At 37.9% G+C, this 14,679-nt stretch overlaps 1 long non-coding RNA gene across 1 annotated transcript; it reads right to left on the bottom strand.

The window, feature by feature from the left end:
* Nucleotides 1-7,812: 7,812 nt before the first annotated feature.
* On the bottom strand, nt 7,813-9,487 carry LOC142177588 (uncharacterized). The gene is made up of 3 exons (XR_012706128.1): nt 9,360-9,487; nt 8,729-8,855; nt 7,813-8,024 (listed from the first exon to the last, which is right to left on the bottom strand). It is a non-coding gene; the product is annotated as an uncharacterized LOC142177588 (long non-coding RNA).
* Between the last annotated feature and the right edge of the window lie 5,192 nt (nt 9,488-14,679).

Here is a 14,679-nt window from a genome sequence, read left to right as displayed (position 1 = left end):
CTTTCGCAGGTAATATCACCTCTCTGCTTCTGCGACCACCGCACCTACACAAAATCAGTCGCAGGTGCGCAACATCAGTACCAACAGCTACTAGCCATAACATATGAATGGAAAATGGTCTAAGACACGTCCGTAACTCACCCGGGCCACTTGGGACCATGTCATAATATACCAACAAGTCCTATAACATAACACGGACCTACTCTATGCCTCAAATCATACATAACAACATCGAAACGATGAATGCACCTCAATTCGAACTTAAATGAACTTTCAACTTTCAAAACTTGCGCCGAAACATATCAAATCAACTCAGAATGAACTCAAATTTTGCACACAAGTCCCAAATGACGTAACAAAGCTATCCCAGTTCCCAGAACCACAATCTGAATCTGATATCATCAAAGTCAACTTCCGGTCAAACTTATGAACTTTCCAAAGCTTCAAATTTTCAACTTTCGCCAATTAGTGTCGAATCCTTCAATAAGTATCCAAATGAAAATCCGGGCATATGCCCGAGTCCAAAATCACCGTTCGAAACTAATGGAACTATCAAAACTCTGTTCCAAGGTCAAATTCACAAAAGTCAAGCTTGGTCAACTCTTCCAACTTAAAGCTTCAATGATGAAATTCATTCTTCCAAACAAGTTCAGAAATACTTGAAAACCAAAACCAATAATTCACATAAGCCATAATACATCATACGGAGCTACTCGTGCCCCCAAACTACCAAGCAAAGTATAATTTCTAAAAATGACCGATCGGGTCATTACACTTTAATGATAAAAAATATGGTCTCTCTTATGGGTTCCTCCTTACAAAGGTCTTGGAGCATTTCGAGATCCCATTGGGAAAAGGTTTTATGTGGACCAGAAAGCAAATGTTTACCATGAAACACTGGAAGAATGTAAGTGAGTGGTGAAGGAAGGAGGTGTAGGGAGCAACTCAAACATCTCCCAACTGATTAATGCTTAGGAATTAGCTAATGCAGAGATTAAGTGACTTCAGGCTCAAAATGCCATCTTGCAATCCAAGCTCAATCAGAACAAGAAGGAACCTAGTTCCAGTAGTTTCCAGGGAGAAGAGTTTTCTAGGTTGAAGGCTAAAAATGCCGAGTTGAGGAAACAGGTTGAGAACCTAAATGAGCAACTAATCACTGAACAAAGAGCTGCAAATGAAAGATTGGACAAACTCCTCAAGGCTTTTTCTCTCTAATCTCTCTTGCTTCCTGCCCAGTGCCTCCTACTTTTGAACCCCTACCAGTCCTATCCAAAGTCATGTTCCTTTTTGTGTGTTGTTTATTAATGACAATGGCCTATTGGCTGGTTAAATTTGTAATATTTGTGTGATTGGTACTATTGTTACTCTATTTTTCTCCTTATTTCTAATGAGCAATTACTATCTATTTTGTGCAATGTTAATATCTTGTGTTCTGTGTCTGTCCATGTTGTGTGCACACAAATGGCATGAGTTAATATTGTTGGACTTCTTTTTGCTTGTGCTAATTGTGTCTTTCTTTCTAATGATGCCAAAAAGGGAAAGATAATTGAGGGAAGTAACATGAATCTGGTTTTCATGGGGGGGGGGGAGGGGGGTGCTTGATTCGTAGGGGAACATGCTGGGAATCTTGTTCCCATAGTGAATATCAATTCTGAGTTTGTCATCATCAAAAAGGGGGAAATTGATAAGTTACGCGATTATGGTTTTGATGATTCGTCAAACTTTGTTGAGGAACCAGATAGGAATCTGATGCATTTAGTTCTTTTGCACCTGTTGTGATATGATTTGTTGACTGACCAAATGTCCTCGAGAAACTAGATAGGGAAACATATAAGGGAACAAATATGATTAGTTCCTCAGATGTCGTACAGTCAACTTTACAATTGTAAAAGCTACTTTACTGTACCGACTGATAGCAGTACAACGGCACAACCGCTGATGCTAGAGGCCAAACCAAAAGGTGTAATGTCCCTTTCACACATGCTTTCTCATATATAAATAACATTATACAAGGGTTGATCAAACACTTGATAATCTGAAAAACCTATCATCTCAAGTGTCAGCCGCCACTATTTCCTCCATGTGCACTCAAGAACAAAGTTGCTACAAACCAAGGACCATGTCTCAACACTGAAGATGTCTTGATTCCTTATGTTTGTTGAGTCTTTGTCTTTTGTTCTTTACTTGTAAACCTACACGGCTTTCTAAAAGTATTTTGTAGGACATTATTTAACCATTATTATTTTGGTTGTTTGACTAAAGTTAGTCAATAGCGTTACTTTGTAATAGAGTTATTGCAAATGGCTTACAATAGAGTTATTGTAAGGGATGAGAGATTAATAGTTTAATTTCTAAATTGCAATAGGTTATAATCTGAAGTTTGTTTAGTATAGTGGAGTTGAAATCCTACTAGGGTAGGTCGTGATTTTAAATCCCTTGAGTAGGGAGTTGTAACGGCTCGATCGGTTATTTTGTGTATTTGCACCCCGTTATCTCTTTTATTGCTTCACACTTGTGTGTTTATGTCTTTATAACTTTCAGGATTGATTAGTTTCGTTCCGGAAGGCTTTCGGGTTGATTTGGACCCTTAATTCTAGACTTAGAAGTTTATATTTTAAAATGTTGAACAAACTTTGACTTTTGTGAAAACGACCCCGGAACTATGTTTTTATGACTCTGATAGCTTCGTATCGTGATTTTGGACTTGGGTGTATGCCCAGAATTGATTTGGGAAGTCCGTAGGTTGATTTGTGTTGTTTTGCCAAAATTTGGCAATTTTAAATTTAAAACTTTGACCGTAGGTTGACTATTAGCTATTGAGCTCGGAAATTGATTTTGGGAATTGGAATAGGTCCGTTATGAAATTTAGAACTTGTTTATAAAATTTGGCTTCATTCGGATTTGAATTGATAGGAATCGGACGTATAGTTGTAATTTTAGAAGTTCTTGAAATTCTCTTCGAAAATCATGCGTTTTAGAGTCCAATTCATAGTTTTAGATGTTATTTATGCGTTTTGATCGCGCGAGTAAGTTTGTATGATATTTTTATACTTGTGTGGATGTTTGGTTTGGATCCCCGAAGGCTCGGGTGAGTTTCGGACGCTTAGCGGAGTGTGGTTGGAATCCAATGAGTTGTTGGTTTCTGTACAGGCCTCAGATCTCGCAATTGTGAGGTCTAAGTTCGTATTTGTGAAGTTGAGCCAAGACTGTTGGGTTCGCATTTGCGAACCCAGTGTTCGCATTTGCGAAGTATGCTGGGAATGAGCTAGTTCGCTTTGCGATTGCTTTGGTCGCAATTGTGAAGGTCCATTGTTCGCAATTACAAACTATTCATCGCAATTGCGATGATAGTAGAGATGGGAAGGTCTTCGCATTTATGATAGATTCTTCGCATTTGCGGGGTTCGCATTTGCGGGGCCCAGGTCGCAAATGCGACATCTACGACTGGACAAATAGCTGAGGGACGGAATTTTTGAGTTCATTCTCTCATTTTTGAACCCTAGACTCGATAGGAGACAATTTGGAGAGGGGATTTTAACCTACAAACCTTGGGTAAGTGATCCTAATATATTTCTAATCATATTCCATCAACTTATCTTAGATTTTAACATCAAAATCATGTGAATCAAAATAGAAATTTATGAAACTTTGTCAAGTTTGTGAAAAATAAGAAATTGAGTTTTGAGAGTCGATTTAGACTCGAATCTTGAAACTAATCTCATATATGAACTCGTGGGTTCATGGATAGATGGAATCTACCATTGGACCCGGGTTTTGACTGGGTGGGCCCCGGATTGAGACTTTATCTGTTGCAATTGAATTCTCTAGCATTGTTTGATGTTATTGAGTCGGTTAGGCCAATTTAACACTCGAAAATAGCCTTTTCCTTGAAATCCGCCCCCACAGCTCAAATCTAACCAAAATCGGTAAATGTCTTGCCTAACTTCGTGTGGGGGAACTACCCCTTAGGATTAGTATTATTTGATTCAATTGTGCTAAGTGAAATTCGTGTACGCAAGGTGACAAGTGGGTACACGGGTTGTACGTGGTTTCATTGAAATGCCATATTATGTTTTGAATTCTCATAGTTAAATCATCCTTAATTGTATTAGACTATCCTTAAATGCCTTAGTTGACTCGTTTAGTAATTGTTCTACATCCTACTTGCTAAAATACTCTTATGCTTTAGTTGAACTTGTTATCCCATTTATTATCACATGTTATCTTTTCATTGTTAATTATCATTGTTGAATTAATTGTTCATGTTGCCCCTTTATTTGTTGACTTTCGTTACTTGATACTCATTGTTGAAGATTATTTCCTTTATTGTGAGTTAGTCTTATTTAATATTATGGTTATATTTTTCCCATTGTTGAGTTATTTGATGTTGAGATTGTGGAAGCTGTTAATACGTTGAGACGATGTTGGTTATTATTGAAACATCTATCCTTTTGAGCATTTTTCATCCATTATTGTTATTGGTATTCTCGTATACGTTGTGTTGGAGCCATGGACTATTGTTATGGAAATATTGACATTGTTGTTGTTGGCCAGTTATGATTTGTGGGCACTTATGGTGCGAGCTGTTATTGTGATATGATGTTGATGCGCATACAGCGATATAAGGCTTGGGTTGATGTGCATGCGGCGGTATAAGGTGAGACTTATGTGCGTGTTACTCGTAGGGAACTACGTGAAGCCACGCAACGTCATAAGGTAGGCTAAAGTGCGTGTAGCTATTTCGGAAAAACTATTTTCAAAACTTATTTTCAAATACAAGGCTCACGCGGCGGTATAAGGAAGGATTGTGATTGAAATTGAGAAATGTGAATACGAGGCGGTACCTCTGTTGTTATTCTTGATTATACGAGGCGGTACCTCAGCTTGATTTCATTATACACGAGGCGGTACCTCGTTGTATTTTTTGCTGTCATTTCATATTGTCACTACAACAAAAAGGGTCTTTAGCGGCAATACAAAACGGCTTTAGCGGCAATAACAATAGCCGCTATATCCTTTACTGGACATTGGCATTTAGCCGCTGATGTTGGGGTCGGCAAAGCTTTTAGCGGCCTTTCTGACAAAAACTGGTAAAATATATTATTTATTGCCGCTAAAAATAATTAACTCTAACGACAATTGTTTGCGGCAATTATGATGGTTGTTAAACCCAATATAAAAATGGCTAATTATGCTTATTTAAAATAATGGCCACATATAAAATAAGGTTTTGGGGTTGAAAAGCATGCGGTGAGATAAGGTGGCTTGATACGCGTGGCTAGTAGGGGAACTACTAGAAGTCATGTGGTGTGATAAGGTGGGCTAAAACCGGGGATGCTATTTCGGGAAAATAATTTTCAAAACTAAATGTAAAGGCTCCCGCGGTGATATAAGAAAAGATTGTGATTTATTCTTATGATTTGAGACTACTAGGTAATACCTCGGTAGTGGATCTTGTTGTCATTTCTCCATTTTTGCACTTGTCTTTGGTTGTTGTTTTCCTTAGCATATTATTAATTATTTTCTCCGTGTTGCACTAATTGCTTTAGTTTCGTGTAGCTAACCTTGATATGCTATTTGTTGTTTCGATTTCAGTATTGTCATTATTACACTGCCTTACACTTGTTCAATCTTTTTTTTTAATTTTAGTAGGGCCTTGACCTGACCTCGTCACTACTCTATCGAGGTTAGGCTTGGTACTTACTCGGTACCGTTGTGGTGTACTCATGATATGCTTTCGCACATCTTTTTGTGTAGATCCAGGTACTTCTTACCAGTCCAGGCACTAGCGGGAGTTCAGTTTTTCGGAGACTTCAAGATATATCTGCCGGCGTCCGCAGGCTTCGGAGTCCTCCTCTACCTGGATTATTTTATTTTCTTATCCTTATTTAGACACTATTGTATGGAGATATTCAGTATCACTTCATAGAGCTTGCGACTTGTATTTCGTCGGTTTTTGGGCTATTGTATATATACTGAATTGTGGAGACTTTTCTTATATTAGTTGTTGAGTTTTGAGGCTTTAATTATTATTTTAATTATTTTCGCATGTTTGTTGAGCTTACCTAATTTTAAAGACTAGGTGCTATCATGATATCCTACGGAGGGAAATTGGGATCGTAAAAAATATGCTAGCTTAATTGAAAGCTTGAGATATGTGACTGATTGTACTCGACCTGATATTGCGTACGCGGTAGGAGTATTTAGCAGGTTTACAAGTAGGCAAGGTAATGAAAATTGACATGCCATAACAAGAGGTATGAGATATTTTCTTGGTACAAAATCTATGCCATGTTTTATAAAAAACATCATGTTGTACTCGAAGGCTTTTCTGATGCAGATTGGAATATTTTATCTTTGAGAGGTGGTGCTATTTTTTGGAAATAAATAATAATAATAATAATAATAATAATAATAATTGCTAACTCTTCCATGGAGGCTGAGCTACTTGCTTTAACTTCAGCTAGCGAGGAAGCGAATTGGTTGAGAGATTTATTATTTCAAATTTCTTATTTTGAAAAATCAATTTCTCCTATTTTAATTCATTGTGATAGCACCACTGCTATTGGTAGAGTACAAATCCGTTATTACAACGGTAAATCCAAACCTATGTGTGATATTTGAAAAGTGATAATATTGATGTTGATTATGTGATAATTTTACAGATCCATTAACCAAGGCCTTGGCAAGAGAGATGGTTTGGAGTACATCGAGGGGGATGGGATTGAAGCCCATAAACTCATAAGTTATATATGAGGAAACCTTACCTGGGGACTAGAGATCCTATAACCAGGTTCAATGGGAAGAACGAATCATATGATGCCATAATGATTTGCGAGGTTGAGTTTTATTAACTCTTAATAAAAATTTGTAGCTCGTATGAGTGAGGTGTTAGAGTTACAGGAGCACTTACAGGAGCACCCTTGACAGATTTCACCTATGTGAGTGTGGAACTAGGCCGCTTCCTATGAGAATTGGGCTTATTCTAAAAAAATGCTCATGAAAACCGGGATAGCACAAGCCCGTAATGTGCTGACTAATAAAGCTCATGTCAACATCTTGGTTATTATGTATAAGCAGTGATGCTTTATTTCCCTAAAACAGTCATAGTTCAAGTCTGAGACCACTACTGACTCTGGAATAGAGATTGCTATTTTACTAAGTGGAGGTTCAATGCAGAGCATACCTTCATTATGTATAATAGTCTCCCTTCATCTGGTAAACTTTATTATTTTAATATTAAAATAAGTGGGGGGAATGTTGGTGTTGGTGCATTTTAATGTTAAAGTGCATTATTTCTCGTGAGATAATGGTTATAAATTGGCAAGAAAGTAGTCATTACTTTGGTGTAACTCATGAAACCAGTAATGCCATGATCTACCACTAATGTAGCAACCCCTTTGGGAGGGTGCTACTTACGAAACAAATTTAATTTACTACTTACAACATTAAGAAGATATTAATTAAAAAATATTCAGAATAATTTAGTAGCGAAAATAGGCCCATGCGATGAGGTCCAAAGTGCAATATTTTTATTTTCGAAAATACTCTTCATAATTTTATTTTATTTTTTAAAATAAAATACAATGTCAAAATTTCAACATAAGGTGATATAACCCTTTTTGAATAATCAACATGTTAAAGCAACTTTCTAACAAAATTATACGTTCTTTCGACATCACTGCAAGTTTGTATTGTACATAAATTTTAAACTATCGGGTATAAAAAGGAAAACTAGTTTTCTCCTTTGTACATATATATAAGACAAAGTCTAAATTTAACATATTACAAGACTTGAGTTATTAACACGCCTTAAAATAACAAAATAAGTTATCAAATTCAAGTTACAAGATCTTTGTCTTAATATCCAAGCCTCCAAATAACATACATAAGTGTGATATATATATCATGTACAAGTCCCAAAACTATACAAAACCATGGTGCATATGCAAATGTGATCTCCATAAGTGCTCCCAAAAAGACTACTTCATAAAGCCGTCTTCAAATTTCATCCCGTACATTACCTACGATAGAAAACAACTATCGCTAAGCATAAAGCTTAGTGGCGTATAAACTTTGGGGGCTTGGAGCCATTAAATTCTCCAATTCTTATTTTTAGTCATAGGTAGCTCAAATGAAATATAATTTAAAACAAGTAAACAAATATATCAAAAGTATCAAATATCAACCCTTGAAGTGTTTCCAATTATCAATAACTATGTTCAAGATTCAAGAGTTGAGAAAGTGTATATTATCAATCCAAGAAAGCTTGTCAAATATCTATTTTTTTCGCCCAATATGTACGTCATGCCATCACACTAAGCAAAATCAGATATCAAGATGGACCGAAACCCAAAATCAAGTAGGGTCAAAATCCAACAGCCAAGAGAATCAAGAACCATATTAAAAATGGCTTCCTAGTTCGTACTTAACACGGACAAGTTCCATAATTTAAGACGAACTACAAATTCAAAGTCAAGATGGCAAAAGATCCAAATCAAAAGGCATGCCAAGATGAGTGACAAAGTCACTGCCACAAGAAGGACAAAGTCCCAACAAGAATGCAAAATGATCAAACAATCCGTACGAGTGGGCGATTTAGCAAATATCTTGCAATACTTGATATAACACTAATACAATGCTATTAATTGAAGAGAAGAAAAATAAAATATCAGGTTATTTTAAAATATTCCAGCAAGTAAAAAGAGTACAAAGTTTATACACAAACCTTGGTGTTTTACCACAAAATAGTTCAACCACAACTTGAGGACGTTCGAATCGTCTACGCCCTAAATAAACCAAATTCGTCCACTTCCTCAAACACTCCCCCTTAGCTTTTACAAGGATATATATACCTTAAATACATAATAAAATATCTATATAAGTTCAGTAATTTAACATGTCAAACTAAATATGATATTGGTGAAAATTACCCAAAATGTTTGAAACAGAAATTCTGGACAGTATCACTGCCTCGTGTTGTGACTCAGATTTGAAGATACAAAAGGACAAACTAGACCGTGTAGTCTTCTTTACAGTTGTATATATGTGTCTTAGAGTTTCAGAACATTTTGAATCACCCTCATATCAATTTTGTACAAAAAGTTATGCTAAACTTACTAACAGTAGTACAGGGAGAGTTTGTAAAATAGAAAATCTGGGCTGCACCCGCCCTATACTTAATCACCTATTTTCGGATAAATAAAAGACAAACCAGGTTTTTATTACTTCATAAGAGTTATAGATCTATAAAATATCTTTCCAGAAAGTCTTAGATCACTTAAAACAGAGCTCTATACAAAAAGATATGAAGAAAATACTAATAGCTGTCTAGTGTAAAAACGGGTTTAGTATCTTACCACAAAAGAGAGGAGCAACTTGAGCTTCACCAAGAACGAATTTTGCTGGTTGGTTTAGTGGAAATTTATGGTTATTTTCATAAAGTTTTCAGGTGATAAGAAGGAGAGAGGGTAGGGATATTTTTCTTTTTCTTGAAAGAATGAAAATGGGAAGTTTATGGAAGACTAAGTCAATCAAAGTTGTCTTTAAGAATTTTGGATAAATATGAAATAAAAATTGCTGCCCAACTACTAAATATTCTTAGATAAATACAAAATAGTGACAACCCAAAAACTTAATTATAATGTATTTAACAACAATTCATCAAAATAATATTAAGTGTTACGCATAGCAACACCATGGAACTTCTTTGTCAGTATTAACATAACCTAGAGTAAGTGATGTTTGGCATATTTCGATATGTGTTGATGTTACTTTACCCATGTTTTAACCACTTCTTGATGTTATTTAATCTTTAAAACGCCCAACATGGTGTAATTATTGGTTTGATGACTAATTAAGTTATGTGTGACGATTTAAGGTGTTCGGAGTGCAAAATATGAAGAAAAGGTGGTTTAGCCAGAGGAAGAAGGGTTGGATGCGTCGCATCCAACCTAGGAAAACATCATCCTGCATGCAACCTTAGCAGTGAAGTTGGGCCATAGCGTTCGCCATCGCGTGCGAAACTGGGAAGTAGAAGAGAAGGCTGGATGCGTCGCGTCCACCATCGCATGCAAAGCTGAGAAATGGAGGACAAGGTGGATGCGTCGCATCCACCTTAGCATCAATCCCTGAAGCCGATTTGGACTAGGAATATGAGAGCTTTGGCCCACGACTTTTGTACGCAATATATAAACTAAAAACGCCTCTTTGAGGTGATCGAACATATTGGGAAGGGGGAAAAAGCCACGACAAAGCTGTGGAGGCCAGAATTCATCAAGTTTCATCTTTCTCCCACCAAACTTAGTAATCTTTATGTTTCTTTGTATGATTTGTTGTTTGGCTACCATGTCTATATGGAGCTAAACTTCACGTTCTAGGGTTGTGGTTCTTTCATGACTATTGTTATTCGGATATTGATTTTGACTTCTTGAATTATCATATTAGTTTATTTATTCAATCTTGCGCTTATTTATTTGATTGCTTGATCACCAATTGAATATTATCTACGCATCTAGAATTGAACTCGAAAGTGGGAATTCTATATTGCATACAGGATTGAGTAGGGCAAGTTCTTGAACTCGAGCATCGGGGAACAGATTCGTGGTTAGGATAGACATATACCTAATTGTCTTGCTTGGTTGATTTACAGGATTTATAAATGCGTTCTTGTTGATTCTAACTCCATAGACATATAGGCGTTAGGTTAGCTTGAATAGGCGAGTAAGAACTCGACAGATTCTTATGAGCAATATTAACCCTGTCAACCAATAAGCTAGATAAATTAGTCTGTCAATTCAATTGAAGAATACAATAGGATTGTTAGATAGCCCATAACCCTAGATCGTTTTCATTACATTGATATCATAAAAATCCGATCTTTCTCTGTTCAAAGTTCATTATTTATATTTTTTTATTTAATTAGTTTAGAATCAAATATTTTTAGGTTTAATTCTTGTTTAGATAATTAGGATAGTCTAATTTAGTTAATAGTTAATCATAAGTCCTCGTGGGTTCGACATCCGACTTTTAGTCACTTTATTACTTGACGACCGCGTATACTTGCGTGTGCGTTTGGCTGCAACAAGTTTTTGGCGCCGTTGCCGGGGACTTAGAGATTAGCTACGTGACTAAGTTAAGCTTTTATTAGATATTTGTTTTCAAGTTTTAATTTTCAGTTTGCCTGGTTTGTGTCAACGCAGGGTCTTCTCTCGAATGCAGAGGAGTAGAAGTGCAAACAACCTCATTCCTCTTGATCCAGAAATCGAACGAACACTACATAGAGTGAGAAGGGAACACGAAGCTAGAACGAGAATAGAAAGAGAGTTGGACATCGCAGTCCAACCACAGCCAATAGATATGGCAGGCAATGAAGAGCGTCCGGTAATTGAAGCCGCAAGGCCCAATCTTGCGAATATGACTCAGGCTATTGTGAAGCCTGATATCACTGGGCATTTTGAACTCAAACAGTACATGGTACAGCTGATTCAGTCCACAGGACAATATGTGGGTCTATCTCATGAGGACCCGCAGAGGCATATTCAGAACTTCTTGGAAATCACGGATACTTACAATTATCCGAACGTCTCCAAGGACTATGTCAGGCTGACACTATTCCCTTTTTCACTGTTGGGGGAAGCTAAAGAATGGTTGCAAAAGGAGCCCGCGAACTCTATCCACACTTGGGATGATCTAGCAAGGAAATTCCTGATCAAGTTTTTCCCAACTAAGAAGACAAAGTCGCTGAGGAGCCAAATTCTTGGGTTCCAACAACGGGATGGCGAGACACTTCGTCAAGCTTGGGAAAGATACAAGAAGCTACTCAGAGACTGCCCGCATCATTGTCAAACTGATGAGGTATTGGGTCACACTTTTGTTGATGGGTTAGATGAAGCATCAAAGATGAATCTTGACTCAGCTTGTGGGGGTAGTTGCATGGCAAGACCGTATAGTGAAATACAACTCTTGCTAAATAATTTCACTGCTAATGACCATAATTGGCAAGGAGAGGGGGATTCACGAAGGGGAATTAAACAGAAGGCCGCCGGTTTGATTGAGCTTGATGACTTTTCCGCCATGAGAGCCGATATAGCAAAATTGGCAAATCAGATGAATAGAATGACAACACAACAAATGCAACATGTACAGCAGATGTCTATTTGTTGCGAACTATGCGGAGACAGTCATATGATTGACATGTGCCCCACGAATCCTGAATCTATATACTATGTGGGGCAACAAAACAGAGGTCCTATGAATCAACATGCGCAATATGGGAACACTTACAACCCAAACTGGAGGAATCATCCTAACTTCTCATGGGGCGGAAGTCAACAGAATCAGTATAGGCCTCAAGGGAATTTTACTCAACCTCAGAAGCCACCCCCAACAAATGGAAGAAAGTACGAATGACTTGCTGAAAAAGTTGTTGCTAGACAATCAACAGCTCAGGACCGATTTCAGAAATCTTGAGAGGCAAATGGGGCAGTTAGCAGCAAACCAAAATACTAGACCTACAGGCTCACTTCCCAGTGATACAGAGAAGAACCCTCAAGTTAATGCAGTTACACTTAGAAACGGGAGGGAACTAGAGGAAGTGCCAAGGAAGATAAAAGAAAAACCTATACCTGGGGGGAGTTGACACCTAAGGCAACACAAGAGTCAAAGGAAGATGATGCAAGTTCAGAGTGAATGGAGGTTACAAGGCCACCACCACCTTTCCCCCAAAGATTGCAGAAAAGGAATGATGATCGCATGTTCAACAAATTTCTCTCCATGTTGAGTCAGGTTCAATTAAATATTCCATTAGTGGATGTACTTTGTGAAATTCCAAAGTACGCTAAGTACATAAAAGACATAGTGGCTCATAAGAGGAAATTGACTGAGTTCGAGACGGTTGCACTTACTGAGGAGTGCACATCAAGGGTCCAAAACAAGCTTCCCCAAAAGCTTAAGGATCCTGGCAACTTCACCATTCCAGTACAAATCGGTAATATTGACGTGGGACGTGCTCTGTGTGATTTGGGTGCAAGCATAAATCTGATGCCTTTATCCTTGTTTAAGCAATTAGGTCTGGGAGCTCCGAGACCAACCACCGTGATGTTGCAATTAGCTGATAGGTCCATAGCCTACCCCGAAGGAGTGATTGAAGATGTGCTGCTGCAAATTGGAAAATTCATCTTCCTAGCTGACTTCATTATTCTAGACTTCGAGGCTGATGAACAAGTATCTATGCAAATTCTCCATCCAGTGACAGTTCTTGTAGGAATTAAGTCATTATTTTCATTAACTACTACGGTTATCCCCCTTTCTTCGGCACACATTGAACGGGGCTTACCCATTTACTATCAGAGATTGGAAATACAATACCTGCATCAAGCCACTTAATCACTTCTTTTCTTACCACTTCTTTCATGATTGGATTTAGTCGGCGTTGGTGTTCTACACTTGGCTTGTGTCCGTCCTCCATGAGGATTTTGTGCATGCAGAAAGCTGGACTAATGCCTTTAATGTCAGACATTGTCCACCCAATTGCTCGCTTGTGCTCACGTAGCACCCTTAATAGCTTTTCTTCCTGTAATTTAGACAAGTGAGCAGAAATAATAACAGGTAAAGTGTCAGAACTTCCCAAATAAGCATATTGAAGGTGAGGGGGTAGGGGTTTAAGTTCCAAATTTGGCGCTTTTTCAATTGACGGCTTTGGTGGGGGGCCACTTGGCCTATTCAGGGGCTCAAACGGGATTATTCCTTGCATGTAACCCCATGATGTATCTAGGATATGCATCATCTCCTCAACCTCATCATCCATCTCCAAGCTATCAAACATCATGATTGCTTTTTCTAAACAGTCGTCTAGATATACACTCGTGTCAAGAAGTTTCTCATCCACCTCCACCACAGATATCATAGAGAGCTCCTCATAGTGGCGGGGAAGTTGGATTGCTTTGTAGACATTGAAGACTGCTTCCTCGTTATCCACTCTCATAATCATTTTCCCTTCTCTCACTTTAATTATTGCATCGCCAGTAGCCAAGAGAGGTCGTCCCAATATGATTGGAACTTGTTCATCAGCCTCGAAGTCTAGAATAATGTTCCTTTTATTGACCAAATGCTTGATAGATTAGCTGGCCAGGAATACTACTGTTTCCTGGACGGTTATTCAGGGTATAATCAGATTGCTATAGCCCCAGAAGACCAAGAGAAAACTACATTTACATGTCCTTATGGCACGTATGCGTTCAAGAGAATGCCCTTCGGTCTTTGTAATGCACCTGCGACTTTTCAAAGGTGTATGATGGCTATTTTCACTGACATGGTTGAAAGATTTGTAGAAGTATTCATGGACGATTTTTCTGTGTTTGGATGTTCTTTTGATAGTTGTTTGATGAACCTTGATAAAGTGCTAGCTAGGTGTGAAGAGACGAACTTGGTGCTAAACTGGGAAAAGTGCCATTTCATGGTACGTGAAGGTATAGTTTTGGGGCACAAGGTTTCAAAAGATGGTCTACAGGTGGATAAAGCAAAGGTGGAGACGATTGAAAAATTGCCCCCGCCGACATCCATCAAAGGCATTCGCAGTTTCTTGGGTCATGCAGGTTTTTATCGTCGTTTCATTAAAGATTTTTCGAAAATTTCTTCCCCTTTGTGCAGGCTTCTAGAGAAAGATGTTACCTTCAAGTT

Source organism: Nicotiana tabacum, chromosome 23, assembly GCF_000715075.1.
Source record: "Nicotiana tabacum cultivar K326 chromosome 23, ASM71507v2, whole genome shotgun sequence".
In the NCBI taxonomy this organism is placed as follows: domain Eukaryota; kingdom Viridiplantae; phylum Streptophyta; class Magnoliopsida; order Solanales; family Solanaceae; genus Nicotiana; species Nicotiana tabacum.
This window is presented reverse-complemented; position numbering and strand designations above follow the sequence as displayed.